We start from the raw sequence: 15504 nt of genomic DNA, 5'->3' as shown, positions 1-15504 counted from the left end.
GTACGGTTGGCCTTGTTCTTTGAACAGTTCACCTACAAGAAGATAGATTTGTGTGGCACATGCGTCAATAGGACTTCAACATGTGATCTGATCACATATATATAATGTACCTGATACTTCGGATCAGACCAGTGTTTAACAAGGCCGCTCCAGTCTTCATCCGATATATTTTCCACTAGAGATGTTTGGGAAAGTTCACTGTTGCCTTGCCTTCAAAGTGAGTTTTCCTCAAGTTATATCGATACTGTCGCAGAGCAGACTTGAAAACATGGGTGCAAGCTTGTCTGGTTGCATCATCTTGGCTATCCAACTTGAACCTCATCTGTTGAAAATTATGGGAGTCTCATTATCAGCAACCTAGAAAGTATGGGACAGAGCAAGATGATATTACTAGTTTCCATACATAACCATACTTACAGATAAATGGTCGAGGAAGGTGTTGAACTGGGTTTCGTATTTGTAATTCCTGTATTGAATCCATGTTGGGAGGATACGTACATGACAACTAACGGCAACCGCTGCCTCTGATACTAACTTGGCTGACTATGTAGCATCACGTGGCCTTTTTAAACCTGCCTCAAAATGGATCTCCATTCTTCCTCCTCTAGATTTAGTTAACCTATCGAGCATTATCCCTAATGTGTGTTTCCTCTTGCGCCTAGGTGCTAGTCCAACAACGAACATAGGAAGTGTTAGTGTACATCAAACTGTGAGACTACATATAAAGAAGCATGCAACTGTAACTTGACTCCAGCAACTACCTTCTTGCTGTTGAAGCTCACAAGGTTCATCTGATATTGCCAACTCATCTTGTGTCAAGAGTGCTTGGGAAGTAGTGCCAGGTGGCAAGGGAGCTTGGGAACGTGCTGCTAGCTCAGTTGACGCACGAGTATGTCGTGCAGCTGGTAGTACTGTGGTAGGTGTTGCAAGAACTAGGGTTGTCTCTGCTTGTTTGGTGGCAGCTATTTGTTTCTGTTTGGCTTTTTTTGCAGCTCATGTAGCATGGGTTGCCGTGTTTGTAGAATTTTCTGCTGGAATTTCACCTTCTATTGCACCATCAGTACCAGCAGAATCTACAGGATTCATCCGCTTCTCATCCCTGCCATTCTGTGTTTCTTCCTCTTTCTCTGTGCCATATTAAGTCAAGCCGACAAGAAAAATGAATAACAATTTAGTTCTTCAGAACAAATTGATGCGTGATGCAGACGAACTAAACTTTGATGTTAGACAACCATATGATAGGAGGATGTAATATGTATGAAAAACAGGACGAAAGAGATAACCAGAACTATGATGTGTAAACTAAGAAGAAGACATTTCACCAAATTAGAAGCAATGTAATGGAAGGTGGACACCATATATGAAAGATGCTACAAATATTGCTCTGCCAAGTTAACAGTGTCTCGGCATAAATGGCGTTTAAACAAATGTGAAGCAGTACAAGAAATAAATCATATGCAAGATGCAAACAACATCACACTACCATGTTAGAGGTCTCTCGTCATTAGTGCCATTACATATTCACAGCATTGCATATTCACAGCTTATGATGTGTAAACTAAGGAGAAAGCATTTCAACAAATTAGAAGCAATGAAAGCTAGACACCATATGAAAGATGCAATGAATATCACTCTACCAAGTTAAAACTGTGTCGTCATAAGTGCCATTTCAACAAATTAGTAGTACAAGCTAGAAAAGAATGTGAGATGTAACCTATATCACACTCCGAAGTCAAACGTGTCTTATGATAAATGATTGTTGCAGGTTACACAATAGTGGTAATTTGATGTAAGAACATGGTGTGATAGACAGATATTGTATGTTCTAGAAACAGGAACACGTGTCTTATTCAAGTATAATGTGTAAAGTAAGCAGATGGAATTCAACAAAATTAGAAGCAATACAAGCTAGACATCACACATAACATGCAACCACATATAACAGTGCCAAGTTAGAGGGAGCACCAGTGATGTTGCAGTAGGAGAGACGTGCTCATCATAAACATAACTTTGTTGAGTGTCTATGCATGTGTTGTCTTGGAAATCATCTTGGGGGTGTGGAGGAGTAGAAACTGTAGAGGCCCTTGCTACCTCTTGAGCACTGTGTTGGATTTCCCCGAAGAGGAGAGGATGATGCAGCAAAGTAGCGTAAGTATTTCCCTCAGTTTTTGAGAACCAAGGTATCAATCCAGTAGGAGACCACACACAAGTCCCTCGTACCTACACAAAATGATAGCTACTCGCAAGCAACGCGATTAGGGGTTGTCAATCCCTTCACGGTCACTTACGAGGGTGAGATCTGATAGAGATGATAAATAATATTTTTGGTATTTTTGATAGGTAGATGCAAAGTGAAAAGTAAAAGGCAAAGTAAAAAAAAGCAAGTAATAAAGCGATAGAGATTGATATGATGAGAATAGACCCGGGGGCATAGGTTTCACTAGTGGCTTCTCTCAAGAGCATAGATATTTTACAGTGGGTGAACAAATTACTGTTGAGCAATTGACAGAATTGAGCATAGTTATGAGTATATCTAGGTAATGATCATGTATATTGGCATCACGTCCGAGACAAGTAGATCAAAACGATTCTGCATCTACTACTATTACTCCACTCATCGACCGCTATCCAGCATGCATCTAGAGTATTAAGTAAAAATAGAGTAACGCCTTAAGCAAGATGACATGATGTAGAGGGATAAATTCATGCAATATGATAAAAAAAACCATCTTGTTATCCTCAATGGCAACAATACAATACGTGCCTTGCAACCCTTTCTGTCACTAGGACACCGCAAGATCGAACCCAAAGCTAAGCACTTCTCCCATTGCAAGAACTACCAATCTAGTTGTCCAAACCAAAAAGGATAATTCGAAGAGACTTGCAAAGATAACTCAATCATACATAAAAGAATTCAGAGAAGATTCAAATATTTTCCATAGATAAGTTGGATCATAAACCCACAATTCATCGATCTCAACAAACACACGCAAAAAGAAGATTACATCGAATAGATCTCCACAAGAGAGGGGGAGAACATTGTATTGAGATCCAAAAAGAGAGAAGAAGCCATCTAGCTACTAGCTATGGACCCGAAGGTCTGAAGTAAACTACTCACACTTCATCGGAGGGGCGATGGTGTTGATGTAGAAGCCCTCCATAGTGGATGCCCTCTCCGGCAGAGCTTCGGAACAGGCCCCAAGATGGGATCTCGTGGATACAGAAGATTGCGGCGGTGGAATTAGGTTTTTGGCTCCTGTTCTGATCATTCGGGGATACATAGGTATATATAGGAGGAAGGAGTATGTCGGTGGAGCAACAGTGGGCCCACGAGGTAGGGGGGCGCCCTCCACCCTCGTGACCGCCTCTGGCACTTCTTGGAGTAGGGTCCAAGTCTCCTGGATCACGTTCGGTGAGAAAATCACGTTCCCGAAGGTTTCATTCCGTTTGGACTCCGTTTGATATTATGTTTCTTCGAAACACTGAAATAGGCAAAAAAACAGCAATTCTGGGCTGGGCCTCCGGTTAATAGGTTAGTCCCAAAAATAATATAAAAGTGGAAAATAAAGCCCAATATAGTCCAAAACTATAGATAAAGTAGCATGGAGCAATCAAAAATTATAGATACGTTGGAGACGTATCAGGCATCCCCAAGCTTAATTCCTGCTCGTCCTCGAGTAGGTAAATGATAAAAAAGAATTTTTGATGCGGAGTGATACTTTGGCATAATTTCAATGTAAATCTTCTTAATTGTGATATGAATATTCAGATCCGAAAGATTCAAGACAAAAGTTCATATTGACATAAAAATAATAATACTTCAAGCATACTAATCAAAGCAATCATGTCTTCTCAAAATAACATGGCCAAAGAAAGTTATCCCTACAAAATCATATAGTCTGGCTATGCTCCATCTTCCCCACATAAAATATTTAAATCATGCACAACCCCGATGACAAGCCAAGCAATTGTTTCATACTTATGACATTCTCAAAACTTTTTCAATCTTCACGCAATACATGAGCGTGAGCCATGGATATAGCACTATGTGGAATAGAATGGTGGTTGTGGAGAAGACAAAAAGGAGGGAAGATAGTCTCACATCAACTAGGCATATCAATGGGCTATGGAGATGCCCATCAATAGATATCAATGTGAGTGAGTAGGGATTGCCATGCAACGGATGCACTAGAGCTATAAGTATATGAAAGCTCTACAAAAAAAACTAAGTGGGTGTGCATCCAACTTGCTTGCTCACGAAGACCTAGGGCATTTTGAGGAAGCCCATCATTGGAATATACAAGCCAAGTTCTATAATGAAAAATTCCCACTAGTATATGAAAGTGACAAAATGAGAGACTCTCTATCATGAAGATCTTGGTGCTACTTTGAAGCACAAGTGTGGTAAAAGGATAGTAGCATTGTCCCTTCTCTCTTTTTCTCTCATTTTTTTATTTTTATTTTTCATCCGGAGTCTCATCCCGACTTATGGGGGAATCATAGTCTCCATCATCCTTTCCTCACTTGGGACAATGCTCTAATAATGATGATCATCACACTTTTATTTTTCTTACAACTCAATGATTAAGACTCGATACTTAGAACAAAGTATGACTCTATATGAATGCCTTCGGTGGTGTACCAGGATATGCAATGAATCATGAGTGACATGTATGAAAGAATTATGAACGGTGGCCTTGCCACAAATACGATGTCAACACATGATCATGCTAGCAATATGACAATGATGGAGCGTATCATAATAAACGAAATGGTGGAAAGTTGCATGGCAATATATCTCGGAATGGCTATGGAAATGCCATGATAGGTAGGTATGGTGGCTGTTTTGAGGAAGGTATATGGTGGGTGTATGATACCGGCGAAAAGTGCACGGTATTAGAGAGGCTAGCAAAGGTGGAAGGATGGGAAAAAGTGTGTATAATCCATGGACTCAACATTAGTCATAAAGAACTCATATACTTGTTGCGAAAATCTAGAAGTTATCAAAGCAAAGTATTACGCGCATTCTCCTAGGGGGATAGACTGGTAGGAAAAGACCATCGCTCGTCCCCGACCGCCACTCATAAGGAAGACAATCAATAAATAAATCATGCTCCGAGTTCATCACATAACGGTTCACCATACGTGCATGCTACGGGAATCACAAACTTCAACACAAGTATTCTTTGAATTCACAACTACTTAACTAGCATGACTCTAATATCACCATCTTCATATCTCAAAACAATTATCAAGCATCAAACTTATCTTAGTATTCAACACACTCAAAAGAAAGTTTCACATATCTTGAACACCAAGTATATTAACATTAAGCGAATTACCATGCTATTAATGACTCTCAAAATAATCTAAGTGAAACATGAGAGATCAATAGTTTCTTTAAAACAAATCCACCACCATGCTCTAAAAGATATAAGTGAAGCACTATGAGCAAAACTATCATGCTCAAAAGATATAAGTGAAGCACATAGAGTATTCTAACAAATTCCAATTCATGTATTGCTCTCTCAAAGGTGTGTACAGCAAGTATGATTGTGGTAAACTAACAAGCAAGGACGCAAATAATACAAGACGCTCCAAGCAAAACACATATCATGTGGTGAATAAAAATATAGCTCCAAGTAAATTACCGATGGAAGTGGACGAAAGAGGGGATGCCTTCCGGGGCATCCCCAAGCTTTGACTTTTTGGTGTCCTTGGATTATCTTGGGGGTGCCATGGGCATCCCCAAGCTTAGGCTCTTGCCGCTCCTTGTTCCATAATCCATCAAAAGAATTCACCCAAAACTTGAAAACTTCACAACACAAAACTCAACAGAATTCTCGTGAGCTCCGTTAGAGAAAGAAAACAAAGAACTACTTAAGGTACTGTAATGAACTCATTCTTTATTTATATTGGTGTTAAACCTAGTGTATTCCAACTTCTCTATGTATTATAAACTATTTTACTAGCCATAGATTCATCAAAATAAGCAAACAACACTCGTAAAACAGAATCTGTCAAAAACAGAACAGTCTGAAGCAATCTGTAACTGACGCAAACTTCTGGAACTCTAAAAATTCTACCAAAATAGGAAGTCCTGGCCAATTTGTTTATTGAACAGCAGCAAAAATAACCAACGCAAAATCACGTTCCTGTGAGTTAACAAAATTATATTCGTGCGCGCAAAGTTTCTGTTTTTCAGCAGAATCAAATCAACTATCATCGTAGGTTATCCTATAGGTTCTACTTGGCACAAACACTAATTAAAAAATAAAACCACATCCAAACAGAGGCTAGATGGATTATTTATTCCTAAACAGAAGCAAAAACAAAAAACACAAAATAAAATTGGGTTGCCTCCCAACAAGCACTATCGTTTAACGCCCCTAGCTAGGCATTGATATTTCAATGATGCTCACAAGAAAGACAAGAATTGAAGCACAAAGAGAGCATCATAAAACACGTGATAAACACATCTAAGTCTAACATACTTCCTATGCATAGGCATCTTATAGGCAAACAAATTATCAAGGCAAGCAAAAACTAGCATATGCAAGGAGGCGGAAAGAAACAATAGCAATCTCAACATAACGAGAGGTAATTTATTATCATGAAAATTTCTACGACCATATTTTCCTCTCTCATAATAATTACATGTGGAATCATAAGCAAATTCAACAAAATGGCTATCACATAAAATATTTTCAACACGATCCACATGCATGCAAAGTTGATACTCTTCCGAAATAGTGGGATTAACATTAACTAAAGTCATGACCTCTCCAAACCCACTTTTATCAAAAATTTCATAAGATTGAATATTCTCCAAATATATGGGATCTAGAGTTGACACTTTTCCAAACCCACTTTCAATATTATTGCAAACAATATTATCAATCTCATATTCATCATGGGGATCAAATAAATTTTCAAGATCATAAGAAGAATCACCCCAGTCATGATCATTGCAACAAGTAGTAGACATAGCAAAACTAGCATCCCCAAGCTTAGGGTTTTGCATATTATTAGCATGATTGACATCAAGAGAATTTATAGTAAAATCATTTCAATCATGCTTTTCATCGAAGGAACTACCAAGTATGGGTGCAATAGCAACGATCTCATGTTTAACATAAGGAACTATAGCAAATTCATCTTCATAAATATTGGCTTCATGGCCACAAGAATAGCAAGCATCATGTTCATCAAGGGATATTTCAATCAAATCATTGGAATCATCATTATCTATAGATTCATGCATATCATTATTTTCTTCCAAAGCAACGGTCATTCTTTCAATAAATTCTTGGACATAGACATTATGAGCAAGGTTTTCATTGCAATATTTAAGTATGACGGAATTTTCAGATTTGTTGAGAGTAAAATCATACTTTTCAATCAAAGAAGCAACTTCATGAGCACCCTTAAAAACGACAAATTCTTCAATTTGTTCGATATCATAGTAACTATAAACACCCTTTGCATAAGAAGATAAGATTACATTATCATTGAACTCACATAGGTAGGGAAGGTGTTTTTTAGGGTTCTTAGAGCAACAAGTAAAATCATACATTTCACGAAGATTCAAAGCATAGCATAGCAAACTATTTATATGATACCGTAAGAGTCTCCCTTTTTCAGATAAACGATGACGCACAAAATGAGCATGCTCATCTAAAGATTTCCCATCAACTAGGCTAGTTGGGGTTTCAGCACGAGCGCATAAGGATCGAAGATGATCCAAGTAGAACACTTTAAGTGGATCCATATCAATAGATTTTTAGCAAGCATAGATGCAAGCATATAGAAGGCACAAGGAAACACAAACGAAGATACATATGGGAAGAAGGCGAACGAAAAAGATAGGGCGAATAAAATGGCAAGGGTGAAGTGGGGGAATGGAAAACGAGAGGCAAATGGCAAATAATGTAATGTGCGAGATAGGGATTGCGATGGGTACTTAGTATAGTTGACTTGCTTGTGTGAGCCTCCCCGGCAACGGCGCCAGAAATCCTTCTTGCTACCTCTTGAGCAATGCATTGGATTTCCCCGAAGAGGAGAGGATGATGCAGCAAAGTAGCGTAAGTATTTCCCTCAGTTTTTGAGAACCAAGGTATCAATCCAGTAGGAGACCACGCACAAGTCCCTCGTACCTACACAAAACGATAGCTACTTGCAACCAACGCGATAAGGGGTTGTCAATCCCTTCACGGTCACTTACGAGGGTGAGATCTGATAGAGATGATAAATAATATTTTTGGTATTTTTGATAGGTAGATGCAAAGTGAAAAGTAAAAGGCAAAGTAAAAACAAAGCAAGTAATAAAGCGATAGAGATTGATATGGTGAGAATAGACCCCGGGGCCATAGGTTTCACTAGTGGCTTCTCTCAAGAGCATAGATATTCTACGGTGGGTGAACAAATTACTGTTGAGCAATTGACAGAATTGAGCATAGTTATGAGTATATCTAGGTAATGATCATGTATATAGGCATCATGTCCGAGACAAGTAGATCAAAACGATTCTGCATCTACTACTATTACTCCACTCATCGACCGCTATCCAGCATGCATCTAGAGTATTAAGTTAAAAATAGAGTAACGCTTTAAGCAAGATGACATGATGTAGAGGGATAAATTCATGCAATATGATAAAAACCCCATCTTGTTATCCTCGATGGCAACAATACAATACGTGCCTTGCAGCCCTTTCTGTCACTGGGTAAGGACACCGCAAGATGAACCCAAAGCTAAGCATTTCTCCCATTGCAAGAACTACCAATCTAGTTGGCCAAACCAAAAAGGATAATTTGAAGAGACTTGCAAAGATAACTCAATCATACATAAAAGAATTCAGAGAAGATTCAAATATTTTCCATAGATAAGTTGGATCATAAACCCACAATTCATCGATCTCAACAAACACATCGCAAAAAGAAGATTACATCGAATAGATCTCCATGAGAGAGGGGGAGAACATTGTATTGAGATCCAAAAAGAGAGAAGAAGCCATCTAGCTACTAGCTATGGACCCGAAGGTCTGAAGTAAACTACTCACACTTCATCGGAGGGGCTATGGTGTTGATGTAGAAGCCCTCCGTGGTGGATGCCCTCTCCGGCGGAGCTCCGGAACAGGCCCCAAGATGGGATCTCGTGGATACAGAAGGTTGCGGCGGCGGAATTAGGTTTTTGGCTCCTGTTCTGATTGTTCGGGGATACGTAGGTATATATAGGAGGAAGGAGTACGTCGATGGAGCAACAGGGGGCCCACGAGGTAGGGGCGCGCCCAGGGGGCGTGCCCTCCACCCTCGTGACCGCCTCTGGCACTTCTTGGAGTAGGGTCCAAGTCTCCTGGATCACATTCGGTGAGAAAATCACGTTCCCGAAGGTTTCATTCCGTTTGGACTCCGTTTGATATTTTGTTTCTTCGAAACACTGAAATAGGCAAAAAAACAGCAATTCTGGGCTGGGCCTCCGGTTAATAGGTTAGTCCCAAAAATAATATTAAAGTGGAAAATTAAAGCCCAATATAGTCCAAAACAGTAGATAAAGTAGCATGGAGCAATCAAAAATTATAGATACGTTGGAGACGTATCAGCCCTCCATTTGGAAGGAGCACCTTTATCCGCTGCCTTGCTAACTTCCTTCCGCTTTATTGATTTTGAATTGTCAAGTAAAACCGACAAGAAAAAGCAATAAAAATCTCTCTTCAGAACTCATTCATGCATGATACTGACAATCAATACTTTGATGTAAGGCAAACACATGATACCAGGATGGAATATGTACGAAAAACAGGATGGCATGGCATGTTCACAACTGTTTGTGTAAACTAAGCAGAAACCATTCAGCAAATAAGAAGCAATGCAAGCTATACACCACATGAAAGATGCAACCAATATGACTCTGCCAAGTTAAAAGCGTCCCATCATAAATGGAATTTCAACAAATTAGAAGCAGCGCATGCTATAAATCATATGAAAGATGCAACTAATATCGCACTGCATATACTAAAGGTGTCTCGTCATATTGATTGATGCGGGATACAAAAAAACAATAGTTTTATGTAAGGACATGCTTAATAGACAGATGTACTATGTACTAAATACAGGAAGGCATATCACGTTAACAGGTATAATGTCACATTTACAGGAGTATAAGCTAAGCAGACTAGCACATGCAGTTTAACCAGATTGGAAGAATTACAATCTATACACCATATGCAACATGCAACCACATATCACGCTGCCAAGTTAGAGCAAGCACCTGCGATGCTAGTGTAGGGGAAATGCTGTAATCAACTACAGAGCTACGTTCACTATCTTCATCTAGCATTTCTGTTTCTTGAGAATCATGTCGGGAGGCTGACGCTGCATTCTTTAAATGAGGAGTAGTCCCCTTGCCTGCCTGCCTCATCATAAGTGATTGATGAGGGATACACAAGAACATTAGTTTGATGTAAGAACATGGTTAATACATAGATGTACTAGTATGTACCAAAAACAGAAAGGCATGTCATATTCAAAGGTATAATGTGTAAGCTAAGCGGATGCAATTTAACCAAATTGGAAGCAATACAAGCTAGACATCTGGCTGGAGTGGTGAACATGATCATCTAGGACCTGAGAGCCTGGTGGGAGGCAGGCTGCTTCGCCACCATCGCGGCTTTTTAGTTGGCTTCCAGGTGATGCTTGTCTTTGCTGGGCTTGTCACTGGCTCGGCCAGTGCCCTGACTAGCTATTTGTCTTCTGGTGCTCACGGGATGGTGGTTCATGTAAAAAATATCTTTCCTTATCTTAATAAAGACCGACTTTGGCCTTTCGAATACAAGCTAGACACCATATGGAACATGCAACCACATATGACACCGTGAAGTTAAAGCAAGCACCTGGGATGGTGGTTCATTGCGAGCGAGGTCATCAACTCCAGAGCAACGTTTACCGTCTCCATCTGCTGACACTGCACCCTTTAAAGCGCTGTAACGTGCCGCGCCTAGCCGCGTAGAAAGCTGGCACGACTTGTCTCTTTTCTTTTTTGCTTCGCTTTCGGCAGACTCTAAAATACCCTTGCATAAAAACACAATAGTGAGAGTATGGATGAAGTGTGTGCAGAACTAGTGCACTGTAAAAGTAGCAGATAGCAGGTGGCTGAAAAATAAATGACAGGAGACATATGATAGCTCTACAACATTGGATGGCAAACAAAATTAGATTCTACTCCGTATGATTTTGTAATATATGAGCACAGGAAATGCAGGTACTCCTCCAGCACACCACCACATGTGGTCATATCTAAGATAACAGTCGACTGAAAATAAATAGGTCAGTCGATTTTTTTAATGAACCGTCCGATCTATAAGGAACGGGCAGATGGCCTTCGTCTACCTCCCGCCAGTCACTGTTGACGATCTTTCTCGAACCGCCAGCGACCACCGGCCCAGACCCGTGCCTCCGCCGCCCCGCCCTCCCATCGACCTCACACCACTGCCGTGCTTGGCAGCGCCCCCAAGCCATCCCTTTAATCCCGGTCGACTTCCAGATCAGGCGCCAGTAGCTCTAGGCCGCACACGCCCCTAAGATAAACACCAAGGCGCTGCTTCCCCGGCGTAATAGTCGTACTAGCACCTGTTATGCTGGGGAATGCTTCCGTTAATTGGGAATCAACTGGCCAAAAATTGAAATTCAGGGGGGCGACAGACCTCTAGCTAAGGTGAAATAGTATATGAGGAGAAACCTTGTGCATCGCGAGTTACTAGGAACATCTAGTATCAAGAAGAAGCGGTCAACTAGTGTCTTCTGTGGGATGAATACCGTGCAAGCAGAGACGTAAGATTTGCATGAATAAGGGAAGAGGAGTACCTTCTTTGGTTGCCGGTGTGGTCACCTCCACATGTCGCACCGATCTTCTTCTTTTTACCGGGGAAACCGATGTTCTGGAGGGTGCAGGCTTGGACGAACCCATGGCCAAATTGTTGACTGTGTTGTCGTGGCCATATGTCGGCGGAGGGGAAGCAGATCCGAGGTGGCGAAGGACGGCGTAGCAGGAATAGCTCCGGTGCAGTGGAGGGTGGCAAAGTTGGAGCGGCAGCGGTGAGGCGCAGGACGGCTTGTTTGAAATTTGGGGAAAGTACAAACTTTGCCCCCCTCTTAAATTTTGGACCTACTGCGGGTCGGGGGTAGGATGGTAATCCCAGGTGTCCCAAATAGTGGGCGGGAGTGATTTCGGCCGTGCGCATGTGTGCTTAGGCGGCCATTGTGTATGAATATTTTTCGGAGGCGGTTGCGTGGCGTCTAGATGAAGCTACAAACCTACCCCGGTTTAGACCTTTGGACGTCGGGTCGGTAGGTTTCACGGGTCGGAGTTATTAGAGAAGTAATTTCCTTGTACTACCAAACATTGGTCTCACATGGTTTCGGCGAGTAGAGGCTCTTTTGGCGCTTCGTTTGAAACTTTGAAACACAAGCATTCACGTTTAGAGTACTCTTGAACTATGAGGATTGACCTAAATAGATAACTTTATATTTGACCTTGTATGTTTGAAAACCTCATTAAATTATCCGCTTCCTTTTGAAATTTTGACACTTGAAAATCCTATAACTATGATTATTTTGGAATGGAGGAGCTAAATTTGAATCTATTTTGTACACGACTACATATGCTATTATGTACAAAATTAGAGCAAAGATTGGTACCCCCATAGTTTAGGTATGGTTTACAAATGCCATGATATCAAATTCAAATAATTGAATGGACTTCATGTTGAATTCGATTTTTTTAAACCACCTTAGGTTGAATTCAAATGTATGCTAGTTCATAGGTAGCTATTTATAAATGTCCATTGTGTAACTTTCGTATGTATAATGTGCTTTACACACACAACATGAACTATACTCACGTTTATATTCGATTGCTAAAGCGATGCATTGTCTGGAGTTCAAAATACTAACTATGTGGATCAATTGTGTCGAATAATAACATAGACATGCTCAAATTCGATAGAATCTAGATATCTGATGGATCAATGACCGCTCCTTACGTGAATTGCAAATATCATGAACCCATCCTAATATTTGGATACAATTTATATCTTTAATCAATGTGTAGAGCAGTCTTTTACGTGTAGTTTCACTCTCCATCGGTGGTCTCTCACACATGCTCACACATTCTCTCCCAAGGTGTCTTTCTCGCACACATGCTATAGATATAATCCTCCCTCCCTCTTGTAACCATTTACAACTGTTTCCACTAACCTTTATCACAAGCACTCTTCCTCTCGCAAACATACACATGCACAATCCTCATCGACCCTTTCTATATACATGGACCTGCATACGTGTCTCATGTACGCACATTATCTTTACGCCTGTCTCTCACGCATTATCTCACAATGATGTCTACTACGCAACCTTCTCCTCGTATACGTTGTTGGGCCTGCAAGTGCACAGGTTTGTAGGACAGTAGCAAATTTCCCTCAAGTGGATGACCTAAGGTTTATCAATCCGTGGGAGGCGTAGGATGAAGATGGTCTCTCTCAAGCAACCCTGCAACCAAATAACAAAGAGTCTCTTGTGTCCCCAACACACCCAATACAATGGCAAATTGTATATGTGCACTAGTTCGGCGAAGAGATGGTGATACAAGTGCAAAAGGGATGGCAGATATAGGTTTTTGTAATCTGAAAATATAAAAACAGCAAGGTAACTAATGATAAAAGCGAGCATAAACGGTATTGCAATGATAGGAAACAAGGCCTAGGGTTCATACTTTCACTAGTGCAAGTTCTCTCAACAATGATAACATAGATAGATCATATAACAATCCCTCAACATGAAACAAAGAGTCACTCCGAAGCCACTAATAGCGGAGAACAAACGTAGAGATTATGGTAGGGTACGAAACCACCTCAAAGTTATTCTTTCGGATCAATCTATAAAAGAGTTCGTACTAGAATAACACCTTAAGACACAAATCAACCAAAACGCTAATGTCACCTAGATACTCCATTGTCACCTCAAGTATCCGTGGGCATGATTATACGATATGCATCACACAATCTCAGATTCATCCAACCAACATAAAAGTACTTCAAAGAGTGCCCCAAAGTCTCTACCGGAGAGTCAAGAACGTGTGCCAACCCCTATGCATAGGTTCATGGGCGGAACCCGCAAGTTGGTCACCAAAACATACATCAAGTGGCACGTGAAATCCCATTGTCACCACAGATAAACACGGCAAAACATACATCAAGTGTTCTCATAAAAGACTCAATCCAATAAGATAACTTCAAAGGGGAAACTCAATTCATCACAAGAGAGTAGAGGGGGAGAAACATCATAAGATCCAACTACAATAGCAAAGCTCGGGATACATCAAGATCGTGCCATAGAGGAACACGAGGGAGAGAGAGAGAGAGATCAAACACATAGCTACTGGTACATACCCTCAGCCCCGAGGGTGAACTACTCCCTCCTCGTCATGGAGAGCACCGGGATGATGAAGATGGCCACCGGTGATGGGTTCCCCCTCCGGCAGGGCGCCGGAACGGGCTCCCGAGAGGTTTTTGGTGGCTATAGAGGCTTGCGGCGGTGGAACTCCCGATCTATCTTCTGTTCTGGAAGTTTTACAATACGTAGGTATATATGGGTGCAGGGAGTACGTCGGTGGAGCTACGGGGGCCCCATGAGGCAGGGGGCGCGCCCTAGGGGGGTGGGCGCGCCCCCACCCTCGTGAGCACCTCCCGTATCTTCTGACGTGGGGTCCAAGTCCATCAGGTGGGTTTCCTTCCAAAAATAACTTCTCCAGTTGATTTCGTTCCGTTTTGACTCTGTGTGATATTCCTTTTCCTCGAAACACTGAAATAGGCATAAAACAGCAAATCTGGGCTGGGCCTCCGGTTAATAGGTTAGTCCAAAAAATAATATAAAAGTGGATAATAAAGCCCAATATTGCCTAAAACAGTAGATAAAGTAGCATGGAGCAATCAAAAATTATAGATACGTTGGAGACGTATCACACACCTCTCTTCCTAATCGACGAGTATGATTCTAGAAGAGCATTGTGTAGGATGCCCCTTAAAGTTAGGTTGGATGAATAGTAATATCAGAGATAAAGGGGTTACCTTAGTCCGAGAACCTAGGGTTACAAATCCTAGCCGGCTTTGTCAGTGGACACGGAGTCCTTCACAATTCTGCTATCTTTGTCTTGTACGACTAGTCATCCATGGGTCTTCCTAAATGTGTCATGGGCCGACCAATGTGGCGCAGGACGGAACCGAACGAAGTGCCTCACCTCGACCCACCGGACCTCACGCGGTGACACACCCTCTGCCCCCACATCTCATTATCTTCTCACATCCACACATACCAAAACAAACACCACACACACAGAAAATTTCTCCTCATGCCTCTATTCCCTCCCCCCTTGCATATACACACTCAAGGGAATGGAATATCTTGTCGTGACGTCATATTCGTCTCTCTCTCTAGACCACTCTCATTTCTC

The sequence above is a fragment of the Triticum dicoccoides genome, chromosome 1B (genome assembly GCF_002162155.2).
Source record: "Triticum dicoccoides isolate Atlit2015 ecotype Zavitan chromosome 1B, WEW_v2.0, whole genome shotgun sequence".
Classification (NCBI taxonomy): Eukaryota; Viridiplantae; Streptophyta; class Magnoliopsida; order Poales; family Poaceae; genus Triticum; species Triticum dicoccoides.
The sequence above is the reverse complement of the archived record's forward strand: the minus strand, read 5'-3'. Positions refer to the sequence as shown.